At 35.5% G+C, this 27,681-nt stretch overlaps 1 long non-coding RNA gene across 1 annotated transcript; it reads right to left on the minus strand.

The window, feature by feature from the left end:
- Positions 1-777: 777 nt before the first annotated feature.
- On the minus strand, positions 778-27,251 carry LOC149790479 (uncharacterized). The gene is made up of 3 exons (XR_016423619.1): positions 27,143-27,251; positions 3,845-3,927; positions 778-795 (listed from the first exon to the last, which is right to left on the minus strand). It is a non-coding gene; the product is annotated as an uncharacterized LOC149790479 (long non-coding RNA).
- Between the last annotated feature and the right edge of the window lie 430 nt (positions 27,252-27,681).

Below are 27,681 nucleotides of genomic sequence, written 5' to 3' on the forward strand. Positions count from 1 at the left end.
ACTATATGTCTTCGACAATGTCTGAATACAGTAGGATATATATCTTTATCCATATGCGTTCATTCATATATTAACCAAGGTATTTTGATACATGTTCCTGGTAATTAGTCATAATGAACTTGTTTATGATGAAAATGTTGGCTAAATTTCGCAAATGAATTGACATGTTAGCAGTGAATCTTCATATATTGCCGGATAGAACTCAATCTTAGAAAATAATTCAAGCAAAATTAGAGAAATAAAAAAATAAATTATATAATGCAATTAATCGTAATATGTGAACATAATGCTAGCATTGTGTTGGATACAAAATAATTTACGAAATAAATTCAAGAAAAGCGAGAACCAGAAAAGACAAATTCGGTATATTCGATGCTGATGATATATGACTTTCCAATTCAGGTCGTGTTTATTTAATATAATCACAAATTGACATAAACTTCAATGAAAGATATGGATATTATTTTGAAGAAATATAATGAAAAGGCCTGAACACATTAATATTGTTACATAAAAGGAAACATCCTGAAAACTCTATTGTCATAATTTGTTTGTCAACTTAATCTTATCTCTGATTCTAGTCTAAGCTTTCTACAACATACAACATATTATCCGTGTTATTTCACTCTTTTATACACGTTTTTTTCAGATTTCCATTGTGTCTTTTCTTACGCACAAGACAATGTTATTGCACAAAGATATCCGATTTTCTTTAATGTTCTTGAACCTGAACAGCTTTTAGATACCGTAGTACAAAATGTAGTGATCTTACACTTACCCACTGTTTTGTGTAGGCTATCACGAAAAAGAGGAAGTAAAAAACAGTAATGTTATACTATGTTATACTTAATATCACATATATATTATTACAACTTTATTTGTTATAAGTGTGTCCTCTATAAAAGTATAATTAAATGTCTTCTTAACAGTCAACGTGCAATATATGGCTATACACTTATGTATATTTGTCTGTATATAAAATTTGTTCCCATAGACGAGAATCTTCCAACATCGTTATACGTATGCCTGAATCTACGTATCCATCAATATTTGTATTGTAGAATGTATTCATGGTGACTACTCGATATGAACTTGTTGAACATCAACCTGCACGGGTTTATTTGTTGCTTTTGTTGTGGATTCCTGTATTTCTTTATTTTTTCTATGATCGATATATTTACCTAAACTCTTTATATAATGCCAGATATTACTCAAGTTTTAAAAAATGTCCAAACAAATTAGAAAAATAAAAATAGAAATCGAATTCAACATTGAATCCTTATAAGACAATGCATTCATATTCTGCTGGATGCAACATATATTTGTACATAGGCTGAAATAAATTTTGCAAAAGACAAAAAACATAAAATTATTTAGTGCTGATGGGATTTCACTCCCTGATCCGAAACATCTTGACTATATATAATCACAATATATCACTAACCTCAGTGAGAACTATCGACAGTTCTTTGCTGTAGGATAAGACAAATAAGCGTTTATAAATATTAAAGAAAATAAACCACATATAACACTATTGCTTTCAACAGAGTTTATAATTTGTATTTCGCCTGATTTGTGTCAGTAAATTCAGATTACATAATATTCGATATATTTAGATCCGTTACTTATTCTCAGAGTTTCTGCAGTTGTTTGTTGCGTCTTCTCAGGGATTCTTTTACACAGTAAATAAAGTTATTGGAGGAAAAAAATCTCTCAGAAGTATGTATTTTAATGCCCATATAATTACATCTCAGTGAAATGGTTTAATGTCCATATTAGTGAGGTTCTTTAAATACAGATGAGATGCCTTAAGCATCAATGTGTGTCATTTTGGAGAATTACAACATGCAGATTTAACACTCTAAATTGTTTGTGTTTATGACAATTAAAGCTTGTGAACCATAATCGGATACTTCCTAATTATATGTGAGCGTTATTGTCAAAATTCACATGCAGTATTTAGATATTACTGATACGTTTCTTATCTAATACAGACCACCCCATGTGGCAATCTTATGAGAATCACTGCCATGGCATTTGTATTGCAAGTACCTACCAAGGTAAATAAAACGTTTGAAACTGTTACGAACATTGCTTTAAGGTACCACATCTCTTGCGTGTGACCATGGGTTGAAATATGTTAATCAGCTGTCCAGTACATGTTTAAAGTATATGCATGCCTTAGGTCATTCAATTCAAATACCATGACAATAAAAATGTCCATCGTAGATTTGGCATTTTGTCTATTTGAACATCTCACAAAACAAAAGAGAGCCGGCATGTGATTTATAGTGACAGTACACGGTGACTCGTGGACCAAGTGATTTTTCATCTGAAAGTTGTTACTTTCTTTGCACTGGAACATACAGTTGAAATGTGCAAACTTTTACAACAGTAATTGTGATTTTGTCATTGCCTTTCGTATATCTAGTGGCATCTCATTTGCTTTAAAAAATACAGAAAATGGTCACTCTTATAAAATTGCTATAAGAACTATATATATATGGCTGGGTTGAAAGCAAATATATCATAAATGTAACAAAAGCAAATGGATTATTCATGTTTTAGCCACTAAGACCATGGTACAAATGACAGATTAGATGCTTAGATATGTCAGATTGTGAAAGACTGGTACCATTTTTATAGTTTGCTGTGACGTGCAGACCGTTCAGAAAAATAACTACTGCAAAACGGGCACAAAATTGACACAAACGAAAAACTCCTATTTTAAGGGAGCACCATTAGCATTATGTAGCACTGTACTTAATTTAAAATAAATTTGTTAATGGTAAGTTGCATTAAAGTGGCACATAACTGACAGTTCAACCAATCCACTTTGCTTTACTCGATTAGTGCATCCTGTGCATTTGTATGTTGTTATATTTAATTTAATTAATATGAAATTGCTACTGGCGATTATTACACACATGGAAACCCTTACTACTCAGCCTGTTAATTCTTTCCTTTAATATGTTATACTAATGTCAATGTAGAGACAAAAATGATAATTATGTCAGTTCCCGGAAGTAAAATGTGTGATTATTTAACAAGCATGAATGTTATGTACGAGTCATTTGTTGTGATTTTAAGTTTATTGAGTTACTTGCAAATTTCATAAGACCTTTGCAAAGCACTGCAATGTGAATGCGGACATTGTTTTAACAACTGTTTTCATGCTAAAGAGTTTGATCCGAGAGGAGTATTACACATTAAAGAGGTGAGAAATGGACTTCTTTGAGTTCTAAAATCAGAATAAATGAAACGAAACTTTACATCTAATCAGAATCTCTATATTTGTGTTTGACTGCTAATCAAGCGATCATCAGGAATAAATTCCAAAATTTCTTTTTTAAACATTGTAAACATTATGTTAGACATATGAATAATTGTATGTAAAGGTATTAATAATAAACTTTAGCTGATGCAACGTACTAAGTTTAATTGATAAAAATGTCTTTTCTTTTTATGAGATATTAAAAGAAAACAATTATTTAATCATATTTTCATATATCGGAGGGCAAAATTGTGCACACGGCGGGTACATTAAATTAATAGCCATAAAGGTCTCAATTCAATGGCAAAGGATTTATGTACAACTCTAGAATGTCTTTGACATTGTTCTTCCAAAATCATTTAAATTCGACTCGGATATAATGTTTTCTAAAACATATAAATATTTTTTAAAATATCCTGAGAGACGTTACAATATAGGTAATAATTAAATTGCATTCTTCACGAAAGGTTCCTTGGAAATATGGAAATCATAACATTTAACATCCTGGCATATAGGTGAATGCAATGTATAAACAAAACTTTCATCTACAAACTATTATAGATGACTTACCTATCTCACATTAATCAGTCTTTAAGAACATCTGGTTCAACTTCATTTTCAACGGTTACAGTTATCTTTTGAAAAGCAACAGTCTGAAAGAATAATTAATAATATATTTTAAATAAATAAAGTAAGTAAAATGCATAAATAAATATCACATAAATTAATTGAAATTATTTAATCTGAACCAACATGTGTTTGCTGTAACAATTATTATTCACCTACTGACTTTAAGATCTCATGTTTTGTATGGAATATGTTCAACGGTATACTGGTATGCTAACCATGTAGGCAACGTTTTCATGGACGATGATGTACTAACTAGAAAACATTTGCTCAAAATCTGTAAACCTTTCAATGTTTGACATAATTTCTTACATTTGGATTAAGCAGTACTGAAAGACTTTACACCTGACCACATATTATAAAGAAAACCATATCAGTGATGCACAAAATAAGCTGACTTCTCTGCAGTGTGGCAGTTTATAGCGATGTCTAGCACTGAGGCATAAGACATTTTTATTAACCAACTATTATTGATGATTATGATAAATGGAATTACTGTGAATGCAATAGATCAAGGGAGACAACATGGTATTTCATTATTTCTCATACTTACAAGCATTTTTGTCCCTGGACAAGACTCCTGTACCTAGGTTGCTTAAAGCAATGAATGGCATGGCTGTGACGCATATCGGGAATACTATCTTAAAATATTATGATATCTGGTGGAATAATAAATAAGGGGATTATATATTTGCCGAACACACTCACAATGTTGAGAGTCAGTGTTACATATATCTGATTTAATATATATATATATATATATATATATATATATATATATATATATATATATATATATATATATATATATAATGTTTGTTTGTCAGTTTAAAGATTTTATTTTTCTTACATGCTATGGTACTGTAAATTTATTCACTAGAGATGATACTTTTTCAGAACATTGTTTGACCTTGACTGTTAGTTTATAAACAACAGATGTTGATCTAAATTCTGACCTGGGTTCAGAATTAGTAAACAAAGTTCCATGTCATTTTGAAATGATTGGTTTTTATCAGGGTCATGATGGAACTACGTGGGTTTTTTTTTTAAATTTTTATTCTGGGAATAAAATTATTGGTCTAATCAAGGCCATATTCTGTGTATGTGATATAAACATGATCATATGAAACCCTCTTCTCATTTCACAACTTGGGGGAATTTCGAAACTGCGTCTTATGATACAATATAATCTTTGTTTTGAGACAGATTTTTCCGTTTTGGGGTTTTCTCACTGGCGTCAAGTTAATTTGTTGTAGCCAGATTTAAGCTATAATAATTCTTCAGTTCATTTGGATTTCAAAAGGATTAATTCTTTATTCTCTATAAATATTTAGAGGAGTGCTCACACATAAACTTTGGAAAGACACTGCTTACAAACTTAATTTGGATTTCCAACATGGAGTGCCATCATTTATATTTCTACAAGGAACTGTAGATAAGCACAGTACTGACTGCAGCATATGTCATCCATCGTCGATTTTACATCAGGATTCGAATTTGAAATTATTAGAACATTTATTGCTAGGACTTTTGCAATCTAATTTGTGGATTATTCTTAGATTATTTTTTTATTTGATTCTTGAAACCGTAAGTTCTTCTCTTCTTTTATTTTTACAGAATTTTCCAGATTAGAAAATTATTTGTTGAATTTTAAAAAAGAGCTTGTTATTTTCACTTTTTCTGTGTTACTGTTTATTTGAGCGAAAACATGTAACAAAGAATTGGGTAGCTCATCCGAAATATTTGTATTTTGGCTAAAATATTTCAGAAAACATTGTTTTTTGAAATTTTAATTCCCCTGGCTTTTACTTTTTTTAAAAAGAAATCTTTATTGAGATCGACAAGCTTTTCTGAAATGGCATCAAAAGTGTGAAAATCGTTCTTTCAAATCCTACAGAGGAACAATTAGATCTTTTCAACAAAGATGATTTGACTCAACTTGCCAGAAAATACGATCTTTCTGAAGTAAAGGCTTCCTTAACGAAACAGGAAATAAGAAATATTTTGGTTCAGTATTTGGTAAAAAAGAATGTTTTGGCTGAAAGTGTTATGGTTTCAGTCAGTAAGCCTGTATCAGACTCTGACACAAAAATGAAGGAATTATAATTAAAATACAAGATGGAATTGAAGTTGAGGAAGCTGGAGCTTCAGAAAGAAGAAAGAGAAAACAAATGCAAACGCAGTTGCAATTAGAAAAAGAAAAAGAACAAATGAAATTGGAAAAAGAGAAAGAGCAAATGTATTTACAAGCAGAAGAAAAAGAAAAACAAAGAGAAATGCAGTTACAATATGAAAGTGAGAGAGAGAGACAGGAAAGAGAAAAAGAAAAACAAATGCAATTACAAAATGAACAAATGCAAATGCAATTAGATAAGGAAGAATAAGGGAAAGAGAGGGAATATCAATTTAAGAATAAAAGAAATGGAACTGGCAAGTGGTAAGCGCATTCATACTTCAAATCCAAATTTAAGTTTTGATCTTGCAAAGAACATTAGGTTAGTGTCCCCTTTCTGGGAAAGAGAAGCAGACAAATATTTGATTCATTTTGAAAATGTTGCTGAAAAAACTGAAATGGCCAAGGGAGCATTGGACTGGTTTATTACAATGTCTACTCACTGGTAAGGCTAGTGATATTTATAATTCACTGTCAGTTCACCAAAGTGTTGACCTTGATGTAGTTAAAGAATGCATCCTAACGGGTTCTGAGTTAGTCCCTGAAGCTTATCGGCAAAAATTCAGAAACTATAGAAAAGAAGCTGGACAAACTCATGTCAAATTTGCTAGGGAAAAAGATCAATTATTTGATAGATGGTGCTTAGCCAAGAAAGTTGAACGAGATTATGAAAGTCTCAAACAACTTGTATTACTTGAAGATTTCAAAAGCTGTGTCCATAGTGACATTAAGTCTTATCTTAATGAGCATCAGATTGAAACCTTGGAAAATCCTGCTAGTGCTGCTGATGAGCATTCTTTAACTCATAAAGTTCCTTTTGTAAATAAGAATTCTACCCAACAGTCTCTCGGCAGAAAATTATTTTGGCCTAATACAAGCCCTTCTAAAACCCAAACTGGCACAACTTCTAAAAATCAAACTTCGGTGAAGCTTGATTCAAGATCCTTGTCTCTTCCTACGTGTACCGATTGCAAGAAAAAAGGACACGTTTTCTGATTGCAACAAATTAAAAAATAGGCATCAGAATCAAGACAGACCTATTTCAAATGCTTTTATTTCTAAGAGGTCAAGGTCACGGTCATGTATTGAAAGCAATACATTGGTTGGGTCTAATAAATCCGTCTGATTTGATTATGGAGAATTATGAACCATTCATATCGAAGGGTTCTAAATCACAACCAATTTTTTTAAAAATTCAAGAAAAATGGTCACTTTTGCCTGAAAAAGATCATGTAAAAAAAGGTAACATATGTTTCAATTGATCCTCAACCCACAGATATATTAACTCTTCATCGCTACTACACTAAGCTATAAGATGACGGGAGCTACAGGAAGAGAGCTACTACTGTAACTGAAGCACCCATATGGTTTAGCCATTTAAAAACCCTTGCAGTGATTGAGTATTTCGGTGTAAATTCAAATTCAAATCATCCACACGGAAACAAAAAGTGGTGAATCATATACACAAGAAGAGGTCCACGTATCCAGCAAATGGGATATTAAAAGTTGGGGAGAATCAAGGCAACGGAAGTGGTCAGCAAGACGGCTGATGGTGACAGTTTCATGACCACTAAATCAGGTCGCCAACTCCAGGAAAAAATCCACAGAGAAAACAAAAAGAAAATACCCCAGAGGGTGCATGGAAACAATACTGCGGACGAGATATTGACAATAATCGGAAAGCTACATGACAACCATTTCATCCAGGGAATTACAATGATGAAAGGAAAACAACCAGTTATAATTTTGTACACTGACGATCAAATATTAGACTTGAATAAAACCTGTTCAGTGGAGGAAGGCAGTGTGATCGGCATCGACAGAACGTTTAATCTTGGTAAAGTGTTTGAAACAACAATGTGTTATTAGAATAGAACAGAAGTGTGGTTAGCGGAAAATCTACCAGTATCCAATTTTTCTAGGACCTCTTTGTCTTCACTGGGATGGTGAGCGGCATACTTATCACCATTTCTTTTCACATGTTAGAGAAAAACTAGACTAAAAAAACTTGACATTTGGAACCGATGATGAGAAAGCAATAATAAATTCTTTAACCCTTGACCTCATAGAGCATAGTTACAAAGTGAAGCGCACTATAAATAGAACACCTGTTTCCTAGTCGACTCGATACGCATAGGCCTGCCTGTGAACTGTTAAGCAATGAGAAGATTAAATACAATCTTCAGTGAAGACAAGGACATCTTAGTTATTAGTAAAGGAAACCTCGAGTTTTCAAAGCAAGAAGACAACCTCTGTGTATATTTTGATAAATATCCAAGATTTAAAACATGTTATGAAACACATTTCAAAGGTAAAATGTTAAAACATGTTTACCAAACATAAAAAGCAAATATCATTTCTAAGTTATGGACCAATAACAATGCAGAGTCCCTGAACAATCTCTTAAAACAACCACTGAGTGGAAACAGCTAAAGCTTCCAGAACTTGCAGACAGATTGTTTTCCGTTTAAAAAACGCAGATGATAAACATATGTCGAGCTTTGAATGGTGCTGGCAACTACGGGCTTTTTGGTCAGTCTCTTTCATTTCTTTTGGACACACAAACCTGGCACTCAAAGAGTGTAACGGAGAAGGAAAACAATTTCAAGAAATTTCTTGCTGCTCCGATTGCCACAGTAACTGAATCCAGCTATGCCCATTCATCAGATGGAACATACAAGTGCAAGCGACCGAAACAAACTGCCGGATCCTAATTAATCTGATAACGAATTAAATAAAAAAAATGACATGGTATCACACTTTATTCACTCAACACAGGAACAAACTACAAAGCGGTATACCACACAAAAGAACACGGCATAAACTATTCAAAGAAATTAGTTTGCACATTTTTTTGTTTAAGGTTTTTGTTTTCTCGCTATCCAACCGCTCCAACAGTCACAAACAGGAAACTACATATTTTACATTTCCATCGAAATAATTATAAGAACTTAGAATTAGATCAATTTATTACGATTACGTTATTGACACATCCTTTCCATGCAACTACTTTTTCTATGATGATAAGAATAGTTTTTATATTTTTTCCTTACAAGAATGAAACAATAATTGAATAGACATGGAGATATCCAATCAGAATGCCATACATTTGTTGGGAATTAAAATCTCTGAGCATGGGCATCTAAGGTTTGAAAATTTTCCGCCTTATTATTAATTTCAACAATACATTGAGGTTCGATTATTTAGGAACAATTACTAAACTTACGACTTATGATACCGTACTTGGAGCTGTTAAATACAACACGCCGAGTGTCAGATGGCTTCGTTTGATGGGAACACACCTTTTCCATGCTGAAACTAACACTATCTTCTGATGTTAATATTTTATAACAGTGTGTACAATAGCCACTGTTTTGATAATGCAGAACATCCGCTAAGTTAATTCTTTGTTAAGGAGTGGCCATTTAATTGTGGGAGGGGGCAAAGACACATGTTTTGAAACATGTTTCTTCCTCTGACTGTCTTATATAAAGGACGCTGTGCCATTCCTTTTCTTGCTTTAAATAATTCACGTCAGCTATATTATAACATCTCGTATTTCAAAACAAGGCACAATTCCCTCCTTATAAGACAGGCAAAATGTGGCATTTGATAGTAAATGTTCAGCCACTGGAACAAAAGAAAAAGTTGAATGAGAATGATGAGGAATGATTATTATGATAGGGAAAAGCGTAATGGAAGATTTCAATAAGAAATGGACAAAAGATAGGGAATCGCTGAATTATGACGGATAAAGGAACTTTATGTGGTGTAACTGGTGTACGCAATTCGCAAAAACAAACACAGAAAACATCCAGTTTTGTTGCGGGTTGGTCGAACTTTAAAACTGAATTAGTAAATGTTCATGAAAGCTGTGTGACATTGTTTTATGAACAGGACTAGTAAAGATTTGGCAGGAGTAGTATATTTTTCAATATTCGAGCCCTGCAAAGGCTGGGCCAACGGAAAAGACCAAGAGCTGAACAGTCAAGATATAAAGCACCGATAGTAGCAGCGGGGGGGGGGGGGGGCGAACATACTCTAATTGGTTCACCTATATTTCGACAAAATACGACTTCCTGGGGTATCACAAATATTGTTAAAATAATGCGATAATCAGAAGACAACTCCGTCGATGACAAATTGGCTTACACTGAATCGCTTTAATGCAACTTAAGAAAAAATGCGCGATTGTCGGTGACACGTTGAGAGCGTCGCCCTCCCTGCTGCTATGAATTAAAACATTGTTATGACAAATAATGGCTAATGTTGAAGAAGCGTATACTACTAGATTAGCTCGAGTGCGGCTAGAAGGAATTAAAAAATATATACCGCTAAGAGATGCTGTCAAAGAAAAACTTCGAGCAAGACAAGAAGCGCAAGTTGAGTTTACAGAAGGTGCAGAACAGTTATTTAAACCCATTACAAAAGATACCAATAAAATTGTGACGGATATTGTAGGGGATATCGAAGCTGACAAGGAGGGTATTCTTCAATTATAAAAAAAAAAAAAAATACTGCGTGGGTTACGGAGGCGTCGCAAGATGTTGTCAAAACCCTGCCGACCCAAATTGCTGAAGCTGTAGAGGCTGCTAATCAAACACGAGTCGAAATCGATGATGTTTTAAATAGTGTCCATAAACTTAAACCAGAAATAAAAACTAGATATTTAACTCAGAAAGGTTACGAGGAAATATCAAAGGATCCTGTTAGGTTTGCGGCGCCGAGATATCAACCAAAAAGTCAGTTACTGAAACCACAATTTCATAACACTCCAGAACACGAGTGGAACGCAAGAGTATTTCGTGAGTCTAAAGATATTTCACGGATCGGTAAAGAATATAAGGAGGAATATGATGATTTTATTCGTCAAGTTAATCGACTAAAGAGGGCTGAAACACCGCCAGCGCGGAAACTTTGGTCACGGAGAAGAGAAGCATTGCCCGACTCGATGGGTTTTCAGGAAGTGGTTTTATTTCCTGTCCTAACAGTGTTCTTTCTGACGTAGAACGACTGGAGATTCTCATAGGAGGTAAACGATCTGGAAATAATTCTCCTGAAATCATTAATGAAGCGGATGCTATTTATCAACGATTATTTCAAGGCAGTATCATTGAGATTGATATTTACCAAGAATTTATTGATGAGCTCGTTGACGATTACAGCGATTAGATAAATAATAATTAGATAAGATGATCATACATGACTCTCATCACATGCCCGAACGAGTTAGGGTGGTAAATTCGCGATTTCCTGTCTACAGTGCGTATAACGGAGATGGATTTGGAAATGTTATTCAGGGATTGTTTACAACAATAGCTCCAAAGGCTGGGCCAATTGCAAAACATTTACATGTAGCGGCAACAACTATTGATATTATTCGCGAGAAAGCTCCTGGCGCGATTAGTGATGTTGCTGGTAAGGCGTTTTTGTCAATCAAAGACAGAATAATGCAATTATTACGACGGCGAAAAACGGTTCGGCAGCAACCAGTAAAATTACAAAGCACAGAGGTTATGCCTGCGGATGTAAGTAAAGTAATAAATCAGGCTGCCAATCAAAAACTAGCAGCACTTATAAATCAACAGGTTGGTGTGCCCTTCTCCAAAAGAAATATAAGAAAGTATAACTTCGAGTTTAATAGCAGGAAGTGGTCTTTATGTTAGACGATGATTTAAATCAACATAATTACAATAAGATGTTTCAACGTGTATCCAACGTAGCATTGGATATAGATAAGCCAGTTAGAAAAGATGAATCCTTACGCGATTATCAATATTATTCCTATGATGCAAAGCACCTAACGCGCAGGGGAGAATTGAATTTCAAGTTCATGATCCAAGTAGATATTTTCTGCCCAGTGAAGCTAATATTGAAGTCGTAGGTAGAATCGTAAAAGCGGATGCTACTGGATATGGAATAGGTGATCGTATTGGTTTTGTTAATAACGGCATAATGGCGCTATTTAGCAGAGCCACATACTCGATTGATGGAAAAGATATTGAATCGTGTTTGGAAAACTTCGACGTTGCCACGACATTACTTGGTCTTGCAAGATATTCCGATGACTACACAAGATCGGCTGGTCCAACAATGATGTTTGTAAAGGACACAACTAATCATCCAGAAAACAGAAATGTAACGATGAATGCGGCTGGGGATGCAGTTGCATCAATGAACGAAAATTTCAACTTGTGTTTTGCTGCAATTCGAATGATGTTAAACGACAATGAAGAGTTTTCATGCGCGATTCCACTATCTCATATTTTTTGATTTTGTAGAGATGTCCGAAAGGTTATATCTGGTGCTAAGCATTCAGCTGTACTCGTCAGAAAAACCTCTGACAATGATGCAATATGGCGAGCTGATGGGATTGATTCTGGTAAGGTAGTGTTATCAAAACTATCCCTGTGGATGCCAACAATGACTCCATCGGTCACTGAAGAACAACGACTATTTGCTTTTATGAATCAGGGTGGAAAATCAATATTGTCATGGCATACAATGACAACAGATAGCACTTCTGTTAATGTTCCTGGGTTGTTCACGTGGCAAATAAGATCACAACAGGGGTTATCAGCGCCACGACATATATTTATCGCGTTTCAGGGAAATTATAGAATAAATAGACAAGAAGAAAGTCCAATGATATTTGACACATTTGGAGTTTCTGAGGTTTCGTTAAGAATAAATGGACATCAAGAGCCCGCTGAAGACATAAATCTGGATTTTGAACCCAATGATGTTGTGCGTGCATATTAGCGATTGATGTCTTATGATGGGCGTGATCAAAACGTTGACACTTGGTTGCAAATATGTCAGCGTGATTTTACAACGTTGTATCCGATCTATTACTTTTCGTTGGAACATTTGGATTTATTCAGAAAATCTGTCGTTGATATAACCGTTCGGGCTCGCTTAGCTCGAGTAGCAGTAAGAGTAGTTGGTCCACCGGAAGTTCCTGGAGGCGCTAGAGCATTTGCGGTCATACTAAGTGATATAACAATGTTACTTGAAGGTGTTGGCGGACGAATGAGAGTTATTGATGCACCAATGGAAAATATGTAGACAATTAGATCAATCGCGTTTATTATAAAATGTAATATAGTCAAGTTAATGTTACTTTGACTCCTGGCCAGGCGAAACAATTACAATCAAAGAACGCGTTTGTGTGGTGCAACGATAACACTAAAAAAAATGATCAAATCGCTACTGGTGGCCCAAATAAGTTAGCGCTGACTAAAACCCAACAAAAACATTTCAATAAAGCAAAGCAAGCAAAAACCGGAGATCAACTTGATTTTGATCCAAAAGCTATCAAGGATATGGTTAAAACCGGCGAAATATTTTCACTTCTCGCAGCAATACCAGTGCTGATAGCTGCTGCTGCCCCAGCTGTCGCAAAAGCAATCGCGTTAGGAGCTGTTGGGACAGCTGCTGAAATGGCATTAAAGAAATCAACTGGAAAAGGATACAACAACAAGGAGCGGTTCTAAGACTTCCAGGAACTCCACCTTCATGGTACCCAAAACGGTTTTAACACAATACGAGGTATTGCACGCACCGATGTCAAATTTTGATTTGCTCGATGTTGCTAAACAACTTAAAATAAAAAAATTCAGAGTTGTTTTTATGCGAGATCAATTACCACAACAACTGAATAATCCAGAAACTGGAATTATTAATCTCGATAACAGCGAACGCCCTGGAACTCATTGGGTTGCTTACGAAATCGATCCACGTGGAATTATCTATTTCGATTCGTATGGGTTAGTACCGCCAGTTGAATTCCTCAAATACGCACGAAGTATTCCAATTCCCATTCCAGTCTGGTATTCAACGCTACCAACACAAACGCTAACTGATACAACAATATGTGGCCGTGAAGTAATTAATGTTCTTGACGCGATATCAAAATCAACCAAACCGCCTCACAAAGTCGTGCACGAGTATACCGCGGGTCGATTTAACATTTTAAACAATCCTTAAAGAATAATGGTAGATATTTACGGAAGATCTTTCATCGAAGCAAAAAAAAGAAAGACGCGATGATGTAGATTTATCAAAATATCCGACCAAAGATGAAATTTACAATCTTTTATCGTTATCCGGGATAGACTCAGATGAGGTTGTTTTTTTTCAAGACCGACATGGCAAGCTAAAAACTAGTAATATCAAATTGAGTGACATAGTTCTCAGGGTTCTTGGAGCTGTCCAGGACAACGTTCCTCTGTTTACTGACAGCGGAAAAATCAGAGATTCATGTGTATCGTTTACAACCATCAGAGACGAGATGAAAAAAGTTGTAGCGAATCGCTTAAATAATACCGGTGAAACAATGACAGGTCAACTCAGCATGAACGGAAACAAGATAACAGTGTTATTAAATCCAACATTCCCGGAAGATGCCTCAAACAAACAATATGTTGACGCGCATTTCGCAACCCTAAAAGCGTCATTATCAAATCGTTAAAAAAACACTGGTGACACAATGATGGTGAACTCAACGTGAACGGGAACAAAATAGTAGCTGTAACAACTCCAAAATTTGACAACGACACCGCAAACAAATTATATGTCGACACCGTAGATAGTAAATTATCCACGCTGAGGGCCGAGTATGACGTTCACGTAAACACGTTTTCAAGGCTTCGTAGAAACTTTCAAAAAAATTAATGATACCGCAGATGAATTCTTCGGCGCTCCGCACACCGTTGACATAAATCTTTCTGATATCAAAACCAACATTGACACACTCAAAAAAACACAGCAAGATATCGTAAGTGGGATTCCTGATATCGTTAACAAAACCAGTTTGATTAAAATTCCACCTGGAGTTACCGCTGGGCATTTTATCAACATAGTCTACACGGTATCATCTCCGTTCGCAACATGATCTAAACAAAATAATACTATCAAATACACCGGAACAGCCACTGGCGTGTACAGGTTTTCTGTGTTCAGTGCTGCAAAATTTGAGATTTTCACAACATATCCCTGGCGACATTCCAGTGACAGGTTTTCCGGGGTTGTGACTGTAATAATAAATAGCGGAACCTAAGAAGAGTTTATACTGGAAGCAGCCGATAAGACATTAAACGCAACATCTTATTGGCGGTGTTTGGAATTTGTAGCTGAAACACCTCAATTGGTTACTGCGCAAGATAATAAAAGGCGCTCATAACGGAGTTAAGGACAACAGCGTCAACGACAACATTAGATGCGCAATAATATAGATACGATCAAGTACGCGAATGGCAATCAGAGTTCATAACCCTCATCGACAAATACAACCTAAAAGTAAAAGTAAAAAAATATAAACGACGAGTAGTCATCCTGAATGCGTTAGTATACTCAGTATCCGCGTTAGTTGCATCCACCGGAGTAGTATTATCAGCGCTAACGCCAGTAACAATCGCAGTAACAATATGCGTCTCTTCATCAACTGCCATCGCAGGGTTTTTTAATATCATCGCGAAAAAATATCCTCATGCACGAGCACAAAATTGCACGATTATATCATACAACAAAACAAAGCAACAGCCGCATACTCAAAATTATCGTCGTTGATATCATCAAGCCTCAACGACGAAACAATATCAGATTCCGAATTCGCGTTAATGGTTAAGATATACGAAGAATACACACGCCAATTAAAAACAACAAAAATAGGTAATGACAGAATTACTTCAACAGATAGTCGAAAATACAATCCCCAAAAGAACTTCGATAACGGTAAGCTCGATTAACGCTGAATTTAGTATTAATTTTCCAACTGCGATTCCCGTAAAAGAAATCGCACTAGCACAATTACAAGTATATTACAGTTGGCCTAATATCAGATTAAAATCATTTGGTGGATTACCAACGAATAATTCGTTTGTGTTTGCAAATAAAAACCGACCAGATGGCACTCCCGACTTAAACGTTATGGGGATACCAACCGGGTCTTATCAAATCGAAGAAATCGATGAGGAATTACAACGTCGAATAAAAAATATCACAGGAAAAGAATCCAAGATAAAAAAATAACCGTTCATGAACCAACCCTGTCTTATGCGATCGAAATAAGCACCCCAGACCACGCCGTGGATATATATCAGAGTTCGATCAGAACAGTTTTAGGATGGCCTGAAATTCCACCTGAAGCACCATCGATACCACCAGAACCTAAAAAGTCTGATTTTATCTCCAACAAAAGATCGTATCATAGTTATATTCCAAAATATGAAAATAATCCGTTATGGAAAGGTGTAAATATTAAACCAGATAATAGCAGATTTCATATTACTTCGGGTGATGCTCAACGTTGGGGTGGTATTATGGATCGCCGCAGTGACCGTATCTCGTGCAAGATATCAAAATTACTCTAGAGGATATTAGCCGCGAGTATGAGACGTAACAAAAAAAAAAATACGTCAATTATTTACTGAGTATCTCCTTGACACGTCGTCGGCAAAAAATGAAATTATTAAGCAAATTTAAATATTAAATCAACTTGTATTCGACATGGAAACCGTTCATCAAGCTATTATACAAACAGCAGTGGGATGGAGTAAACAACAGTTTTTAACTGCATATAAAATAACAGAAGCAGATCTACCGAATTATAAATTTCCCCTGTATAACGCAGACGAATTAAAAAAATCCACCACCAAACTCATTGATGAGTTCTTTCCTGATATACTTGCACAGTACGAAAAAAACCCCACTGCCACCAGCAACTATTCTCCGGCACAACAATGACTAAGAAGGGACAGGCCGACATGTATCCCCGGAAATCGTAAATATAACCCCTGTGGTCGCGGTCAGTCTTGTGTATGATTGTCATCGATGGCAGCTACAGCACACAGACACGACAGTATCAAATCAAGCCCAGCAAGGATTTGTTCTAGATTCATTTACCCCGAAAGATATACCACCTGGATATCTGATTGTGCAAGAGCCGACCAATCCGGTTTATTTAAGGTGTTATAATCCACTGTTATCAAGAATAAATTTCAAACTAACAGACCAATCTGGCCACCTTCTGGATTTAAGGCATGAAAAGCTACATATAAATCTACTTGTGAAATCGTACGGATTTGCTATCGTAAAGATCTCATCCTAAAGATGGTCAAGGATTTTGTCTTAAGACTTTTATCCTAAGGATTTCGATCCTAAAAATCTCATTAAAAAAATCCTGGCAGTCAGCGTGGATATTTTTTTTTACTGTCGCTCAGATTAAGAAATTTATTTTTCCTGACAAACCCTGATTTCTAATTAATCAAATGAGTATTATATAATGTACCAGCACGTAAAAATATTTATATACGACAAGCAAACACTTGAAAACTACATCAAAGAGGTGTTTATGCAGTCCCCGGTCAGCACAGTTGATTTGGTTATTGATGTATTCGGTAATGAAGACTTTTTATTAACGCAGGAACACTTAGATGAATTGTGTGATCACATGTGACAGAGATCAGATTTTAGATTACGCGCATTCCTGCATTAAATTTGATCGGCTTAAGAAAATATTATTTAACTCATCAGATGCAGGTCAGATTGATACAAATGAAGATAACTCATGAGATGCAGGTCAGATTGATACAAATGAAAATAAATCATCAGATGCAGGTCAGATTGATTGATGTAGGTAACAAAAAATCAGACTGATGCTGGTCAGATTCATGTAGGTAAAAAAAATCAGATTGATACAATTCAGATTGATGTAGGTAAAAAAATATTTTTTACTGTCAGTGCAACCAGACTGACATCTACTTTCAATTTCATTTCCAGGTACCAGACTTCATTTCCCAGGGTTTTAACTCACAATCTGATAATTTTTTTCAACCTTCTTCCACGATTCCGTTATCTGCATCTACATAGCAAAACGAAATCCAGCTAATAAACTTGGATGAAAAAGTTGATTTGGTAATATTTTCTGCAACACGTTGGACTGAACACTGGTTAATACCGAAATACTTGCCAGCCGCGTTCATTGACTGAAAATTTTTCTTTTCACCGGTCGATATATTTAAAGATTGAACCGCTCTCTTCCCAATGCTCTTAAACCGACCAGCTATTCCACGTGCAACATTCTCGCGTTGTGTGATAGCTTGTAGGTTAGATAAATTATTAAGTTTTTGTCCGTCAATATGATCGATCACAAGGCCGTCTTTAATCTCTCCAAAGAAACATTCGAATACAAACCTGTGATTGTAATATGTTCTTTTATTCCCAACGTTGAACATACGATACCAGCATTATTAACAGCACCAACTGTTATTTTGACCTGCAATTTCTAATATCACCATTACGATTCGCTTCGTAATTCTTGATGACAGGATGTCGGACAAATTCTTGATCCATTATACAATAATAATGTCATTTGTCTAATTTATAATTTGTCTGAAACCTAGTTATATAATCGCGCTCACATTTCAGCGCATCATTGTTATTTTGTTTGTTATAATATCGCTTAAGTTCACGATATCTTTTCCCCCGCAACTTGCGCATAATTGTGTTTTATCCCTGACCCCATCACCACATCGCAGACACGGTATTGGTCCCAAACTCCCTTTCCGAACACTTTGGGAATGTTCCCCGCAGAATTCTTTTCTACAGGAGTTATTACAAGGAGTTGCAGATCTCACTTTAAGCCACCTGCACTGATTGGTTTGATGCATTATATATATATATATATATATATATATATATATATATATATATATATATATATATATATATATATATATATATATATATATATATATATATATATATATATATATATATATATATATATATATATATATATATATATATATATATATATATATATATATATATATATATATATATATATAATTTCTCATTCAAATGTTTGTCTTAAATATAATATGGATGCGTTTGAGAGATTATCTGCAATCAAGCCCCGGAAAGCTTCTAGATTTTGATATTATCCGAGATGCCAAAGAAGAATTTCGTAATGATGGAGCATCTCACGTGTGGTCTACATTCAAAATTATACGCGACACTAACGAAGTCAGCGTTGACAACGTCATTGGTGCTACAATGAGTGATGCACGAGCGAAAACAATCATCGATTACCTCAATCAGAAATATCATTTCAGAATAAAGTTTATTGTGCAAGCAGATTCCGATACGTGGATTATCCGTGACAAACGTGACCCTGTCCTTGCTAATGGAAAAACCGTTCTGTTAAGTAAAGATTCCAAACCAGGAATGTTAACTGGGATTGATAAACCATATTACGCTCGAGTGTATCTTGTGACCGCGGTCATTTATGGAATCAATCAGCTAAATGATATACCTAACATTAATGATCTTACCCGATGAGATTTTCAAAGCTGAAATGTGTAGCCGAGCGAGTAATGGAGCATTTTAAAAATGCGAATCGTGGAAACTGTCTAACTGATCTGCGACGTGAAAAAATAAATAAATGGGCTGAATCGGTTAAGGATACAGGAGCGTCAATAAACGATGTCGCTGATTTATCAAGTAAATTAAAATTTCCAATGATAGTAAAAACGTTAATAGGAGTTTTTATATGAATTAGATAGTAAATCAAGAGGGGCGCCAATTGAAATTATTGACCATAACGCTCACGCTTGGACCTCCGCGGTAACAATATTTCCACGAAATCGTGTTGTGAGATATTACTCCTCAGAGAGTTTTTGGAGTGGAATGTTTGATGCTATCAGCCGGATAAGCGAAAACGAACCCGTGTCAGTGTGGCTGCTTAAAAGTTCCGAAGATGGCGAATATGATCAATTTGTAAGACCTAACGGCGAATTATATCGTAAAGAATCTCTCCACAAAAAATGAGAAAACTCGCAGAGATGTTCAGAAAATACTGAACAATTAATAACCAATTGTTTTACAGTCGCGTCATGGAGACCAACACACGCTGAGTTCCTTGAAGATGTCCAGGATAGTTGTATCGAATACGGACACGGCGGTTTGTGGAACACCGAGTATATAATCGGAGTGATGATTTCCGTAGATATGACCGCGTGTTATCCAGGAAGTTTTCTTGGGATCGGCGAGGGCGCCAGATATTTTAAAAGATTTGGTCATCCTTGTCATGAGATGGTAAGAGTATCAGTTAATGGTCCATTACCTGATTTTGATCTGACAGGATTTGCTCGTGTAACGTCGTCTGAATTCACTAATGAATCTTCATCCTTGCTGCTATGTTTGGTTCGGCAGACACTTCTCGGTGAAACGTTGGGCGCCAATAGTGTTATTACGATATATGCTTGACAGTAAATTATTGATATTGTTGGTTGTCAGTGAAGCAGTTGTATCATATCGGCCGCAGACTTCGGTTTGGTTACCAACACCGGAGCGTATCAGTCTCGATGAAGTCATCGAAGAATATTCGCGGGAATATCCGGACCTGTCCGCGGATGTCATTGTTAATGATGCTCCTAATATTCTTAAGATTGAACTCAGCAACAGTGAAAAAACGTCAAAGGATCTCGGTAGAAGAATAACTGGTAAATTTACTCAGGATGGTGCATATGACCATAAACGGCATCACTCACGATTGATTACGGATGATGTTGAATTAGATTTTATAATTAATGATACCTCGGCGAGAAATATACTTTTTAATCGGGAAGACGTTTACTTGTCTGACGGAACACGGTTGGGCACAATTGTTAGTTACATCAATGGAGAATCACCTCATTACACACATTAAAGATTTTCGATGCTCGTTTATGTTTCTATAAATTTGCTATCGATCATAAATAGATGTCCTGACACTGCAGTTAGAGTTGCAACGGATTCATGTTATATGGATAAAAGACATTCAGAATTACTGGCTCGTTTCACTAGCAATGATGAATCATGGAGTTCATGGAGATTAAAAAAAGAAATGTTACATTGTTATTGTGAATCCGCAGATGTTGCGGTTAAAGATAGCTATTGTAAATCAGAATTATCAGAAATGTCGAATGCACCATCTGTGTATGATCCAGTATCTAGACACAAAACCGTTTATTTTAACGGGGCGGGTGGCTCTGGTAAGACAAATCGAGTGATTGAATTATTTATACAGAATTCAGATATGATTGTCTAACACCAACACACAGACTTGCCAGAGAGATTAACAAACAAAAAACAGCTGTGATAATGTGCGGCGATCACGGTCAGCCACCTCCGTTTGTTGGACCATCCCCACACGATTGGTTGAAGAATTGTGTTGATTATTATAAAGTAGTGACTGATGATCATAGATCTCTCGATGCAAAATTAAAGGAATTTAAAACATTAATCAGATTTCAACCGAATAAAATTCAGTGTGAAATTATGCTTGAAATAATTTCAGAAACTTCCTTGAACGACTTCTGGAAAACGTGGAGACCAAACGATTTGATAGTGGTAAGTAGAAAGATAGTCAGAGACACATTTCAACAACAGTTATTTCAATTACACAAAACAAAATTTCCAACACTGCCAGTGTCATTATGTTATAGACCAGCTGATACGCGGTTACAGAATATTGACGTTGATATACCAGGACAGTCAGGGAGGAAGCAGAATCTTGTGCTGAATGATATTGTCGTAGTTGATGTCAATGTTGTTGAAAATGTACTGCGCGCCGATAAATCTCCGTGGACGCTAGGATACGCAATGACGATTCATTCATTTTAAGGACTGACTATCTCTGATACAGGTGTTTGGATCATTGATGATCGAATCTAGTGGTCAAACTTAATTTACTTGGCTGTGTCCAGAGTCAGAAGAATATCTTAACTGCGAAGGAATGTCTTGGATGAGTCAATGGCTGATGAAATTAATTATGAAAACAACAGTGATATAATCAGAAAAATTAGCTGGTTACAAACAGAGTGACAAAAAAATAATCGCGATTTTGACCTTGATGTTGAATTTATCATGACACTGAAACTACAGCAGAATAATCACTGTGCGAGCTGTAATTGTATAATGTTGTGGCAGTATTCGATCCAAGACAATTCACCGTAGATAGAAAGGATAATCGTCTTGATCATATACGCGAGAATGTGATGCTGACCTGTTTTGAGTGCAACCGGCGTAGGGGTGCTAGTTAAGTGATCTAGGCGGTAATTGTGTATCCTCGGGAATTACTTGTAACTGTTCACGTATGAATCCACGTTGAGGAGCAGTCACATCCAACCTGTAGATTGATGGTCTACCAGTAGATCTAGTTATGTTAGATATCTTGTGTGTCGTGATGCTCCAGATAGGACCAGTCGCTCTTTTTTTACCTTTTTCAAGTTCACCTGGTTCATATAAATATCTCACAGTGACATCACCCAGTATTGGTTGCGCTGAAAAATCACGTCGATGTGATATATGTCTTTTGGTAATTGCCTTAATAGATTTCATGTTGGTTGTTCGAGTAATTTCATTATTTAATGCAGTTATCACGCTTGGTAATCTTGCAACCCATTCGCGTGATCTCTTGTCCTGAATGAATTCCTTCGCGTATAGATATCCAAATAACCGCTCAGCAAGTGTTCGATTAAATCGCTCAACAATTGCCTGATCACGGTGAATTTCAGTATGTCCTCGTCTGATGTTGACATTATGTTGCTTCATCAGCGATGATACTGCACCCTGAAATTCTTTGCCAGAATCACCTTGTAAGAGATGTGGCCATTGTAGACGTCTTCGTTAATAAATTCGTTCAAAAGCATTGGCTACTTCAGTTGATGTCTTTGTTGACAACGGTTATGCATCTTTGTATCTACTTGCAACATCAACTACAGTTAACGCGTATTTATATGTTATTTGACGTCTTCGGATTTTAATAGTATCATGTGGCAGAAATAATATATCAGCCTGATGAACTTCATTAGGAACACTAACATTGAAATGCGCAAAGTGAATTTGTTTAGGCGGTGGTTGGTAAATTTGCCATATTGCCTGTTTGGATAGTCATTTTTAGCAGTATCGTTTGTAACTTTTGCTGCTTCAGCGAGTTTACTAATTGCTGCGCTACCCCTCCAGTATCCTCTTGGGGAATAATAAATCGACTCCATTATAATTAATTACCAGCACCTAACGCTAATTTACCATTCATTGCGGATTGTATTAACCAACTAGCTAATTTTTCGTTGATAGATTTATCAGTGATTAAATTTAATGCGTGAATTAATTTCACATCTGCGAGATGTCTATCCTGCAGATCTTTACTTTTATAAGCTACATCATGAGCATGACACGCCATATCAATAGCGTTTATCGGATACTCACCTGGTTTTGGTTGATCTTGGTCATCAAGTCTGATATTAAGTCTGGTTCCAGGACCGCAGTAATTATAACCTGGAAGATGTTTTTCTCCTGGGTATTAAGCCCATGGAGTCCCAGGTATTTTGCTAATTTTGCTACGATGTCACCCCCGTGTTGCTTTTTTTTAACTTGATTTTGGCTTTGACTTTGGCTTTGGTTTTTCACCTGACTTGTCAGTGGAGGTACATTTAAATTTCTTTGTATCGCATCGTTCACACTTGCCCGTTAACCACAGATCTATTATGTTTTGTTGTAATGGTTGTTAAATCACTTGTTATTTTATATTATTCTACTGGAGATCACTGACTTTTCTGCTACAAAACGACGAGAACCAGTTAAGCATATTGCTGCGTTACCAAATTATATTCGTATGATTATCATTGGTCCCTCTGGAAGTGGCAAGACGGAGTTATTACTTAATTTAATAATGAAGTGGATGAAGTGGGATAAGTTGTATTTGGTAGCTCCATCTGTAGACGATCAGCGTTGTTATGATGTAATAAAAGATTTTAATGAAAGCGCAAAATTGTTAAATGAAAACTGAGATGATGTTGTTGAATTTATAACTGACATTAATGAAGCACCAAGTATCAATGATATTGACGGGTCAATTAACAATTTAGTTGTGTACGACGATGTAATGATGGATCAACTATCAAATCCCGCCAGGATATTTTCCAGAGGTAGACACAAAAACACAGATGTAATTTATGTAAATCAGCGGTATACACAAATTCCTAAAGTGATCAGGGATAACTGTAATATTCTTACTGTCTTTAACGGAGTTGATACTCACACGTTACGAAATATTCATCAGACCTGGTGCAGCGGTGGCATGGACATAAATAAGTTTAGAAATGTCTTTAGTCGTGCTAAAACAAACCCATCCGGATTCATAACAATAAATTTACACGATCCTCGAACACGGTATCGAATCGGGTTAGATAAAAATTTTAATTGAGCAGGAGGGAGGGCGACGCTCTCAACGCGTACCAAGAATCGCGCATTTTTTCTTAAGTTGCATCAAAGAAATAAAAACCTATCAGCGATTCAGCGTAAGCCAATTTGTATAGACGGAGTTGTCTTCTGAATATCGATTTTTTTAACGATTTGTGTGATCCCCCAGGAAGTCGTATTTTGTCGAAATATAGGTGAACCAATTAGAGTCTGTCCCCCCCGCTGCTATAGTTAATAAACATTTTCTAACATGTACATGTGCCTAATTAATTAATGCATTGTGAAATAAATTAGTTACGGTTGTAACTGCTTTTATTGCTAGTTGTATGACAGATACATCTGAATTTGGGAACTAATTGCTATTTTAATGTATTTCGCTTCTTTAATAAAATATAAAACATAACCTTATTTTAATTCTAATTTGACTTTACATTTACACTTGTATATGGATGTAATCACCTTTACAGCGTCAAAAGTTACCAAAAGGGCTCAGTAAAGTGCCTTTCACAGTACAATATCTTATCCGTTATGACAGAACTCAAAAGAACCATGGACGCTGTCATTAATTCAGTCCATGACTGTCAATTATCAGATGACTTTACATGACGATTTGAATAACAGAAACATTTGTAAAGTCCACCCTTGATCAATCAAGTTAACGAGTTTATTTTATGTATTAGAAATGGCCAACATTAAAATTTAGCACACAATAATTAGGACAAATTCAAGTTATTTAAATTTTCGGAGATTCATAAAATGGAATGAAACAAACTGCCGAACAAACTCAGCAGCAAAAAATACAACTTGAATTGACGCAAATAAAGAAATAATTATCAGGCCTATGAAAAAAGAATGAAGTTGTGAGATAGAATAGAAATATCCGAGTATATATGTGTATATTTAAATACATTTTCGAGCATTTGGATAGTATCGGCATGTTTTAATAGCATTTAAATATACTTTTTGGGAGGTCTTCGGAAGTATTTGGGTATATCTGGCAGTACTTTTATATACATATGAATGCATGCAAAGATTAAAGCCAAAGGTAACGATGTATATATATACATCGATCGATCACTGGAAATAGGGATCATCTTATGTAATTATCCACATACAAATATGTCAATGTGTGATTGTAGAAAACACAAGTTATTAATTTTACAAAACAAAGCTATCAAGTATTGAGAGAAGAGGAAATAAGGGGCCGGTATATACAGGAACCTCAAAGAATCACTCATCCAAGAAAGTTGCAAATTAAGAGAAACCATCACAACAAAATCAATCATATAAATACATTTTCTTTTCAAACTTCTTTTTGATTTTTTACGAAGAAAAAAAAAAAACACATAAATATCAGAGGGTGGGAACGCGAACACATAAATGACTTTGCATGTTTCGAACAAAAAAACATGGAGGGGGAGGACAAACTCTAGGCCATCAGCTAATTGTATCTAAATATTGAATGTGTGCCCACAAATACAAATTAATATCATTCTAAAATACAGATATCTATAATTAAGTATGCAAATTAGGGACGTGTATGTCGTCCCGGACTCTGTCGATAATTTCCAAGCTAATGGTAATTGCAGTTGTTCGTTAAGTTTCATACAAGGAATTTCTAATTGCTTTAGTAATTTAACGTATTTCAGTTTAACCCAGAACTTAACTTTGCAATGAATTTAAAAACCTTATTAGTTGAAAATGAATCATGTGTTTGGTTCTGGACAATATTTGGGTATATTTGGGCAGGGGGACATCCATTTAGTACATTAAAAAATCTTTATAATAATGTATTTATTTGCATGATTCTAAAAGATACATAGTAAAAAGGATTTTATGGGTTACAGGTTCAAGGTCATGGAGTGGGTCTTCATGTTGGCATTCAGAAATCACATTTTCATATGCATTTTGAGTCGAAATGTGGTATATATGTGTACACTTTATGAATATCACTTTTCTTAATTAAAGTACGATTGTTCATTCTTGACACAAAATGTATTTTTGACCCAAAATAACATGAGATCCAATGTTTATATAATCAACATATCGTTGCGCAGAATTACCCGACGTGCAGAATAGTTTGACAAGGTATTAATCCCCTCTTGAAACGACCAAGGATTAAAAACAGTAATGTGTAATAAAACAGATAGTCCACCGACGTTAAATGTCTGGCTGCATCAAAGAAATATGCTGCATAACTTTAAAAAGTTTGCCTAGTGTCCGCTAATATTCCAATGCTGACTCTCAGTAGAACAGGTTACGTATTATCACCCCCCCCCCCAGTTTCCCATGCGTACGTAGATTATCAGTAGACCCCTCCCCCATACGCAAGAGTATGCACTTGGGTTACCTCCCTCCCCACTCCATGCGTACGTACTAAATGGACGGTCCCATGGTATATTTGGGCAGTATTTGGGTGTATTTTGGTAAATCTATCCGCCGCTGAACAAATGGCATTTCAACAAATGTATTAACCATAATGCTTCTTCGTGTCAATATCGTGAATATTTACGTAATTACTAAGGCGATCAGAAGCGTACGGATTTTTGTGAAGTTTGAACTAAACTACAACCTTCGAATTGTTCTGCACCCTCTCCTTCCCCCCCCCCCCCGCATACCCGTTTTTCCATCGGATTTTCCTGCCACAAGTCAGGTTAGGAAAAAATGGCGGTGAACAACTTGATGGTCAAAATTTTGGCGTAGTTACACTGATGCTTGCAGAATATGCTGAATATGACGTATTATTTCAGCCAATTATGAATACAGGTTATAAAAAAGTAAAGTTGCATAGATATCATAAAAAGAAGGCTGATACTTACAGATTCTGTGCAAATCCCTCCAAAAGCTTACTGAATTGGCTTGTGTATTCGTCTCAACTATCATGTATGCGCGACATCTGGCTGTTGTATATTTAAACACCAATCACTGGATAGAATACAGAAAATAATGTTAATAGAAATTACAGGTAGAACAATCATTTTAAACAATCCGGAACCATTTCTCAAGAAAATAAATAAAGAGGACAGGGGAATTACACACAGTGGATATACCCATGGGAATTCCACTGGAAGCCACGGTAGAAAGACACGGTAAGATTCCACATGATACTACTACTACTACTACTACTACTACTACTACTACTACTACTACTACTACTACTACTAATAATAATAATAATAATAATAATAATAATTATAATAATAATAATAATAAAGACTTTATTTAGAGATGGTAACTCAATTAGTTACAGAACTAATCTACCTTGAGGCCTTCTATATGTATTGCACAATATATACAGTATGTACAACATGATGTGAAGAGTCTGGCTTGACACTAAATAATTAAGTAATTTTAAAAT

Source organism: Sinohyriopsis cumingii, chromosome 10 (genome assembly GCF_028554795.1).
Source record: "Sinohyriopsis cumingii isolate HCF-2022 chromosome 10, ASM2855479v2, whole genome shotgun sequence".
NCBI lineage: Eukaryota > Metazoa > Mollusca > Bivalvia > Unionida > Unionidae > Sinohyriopsis > Sinohyriopsis cumingii.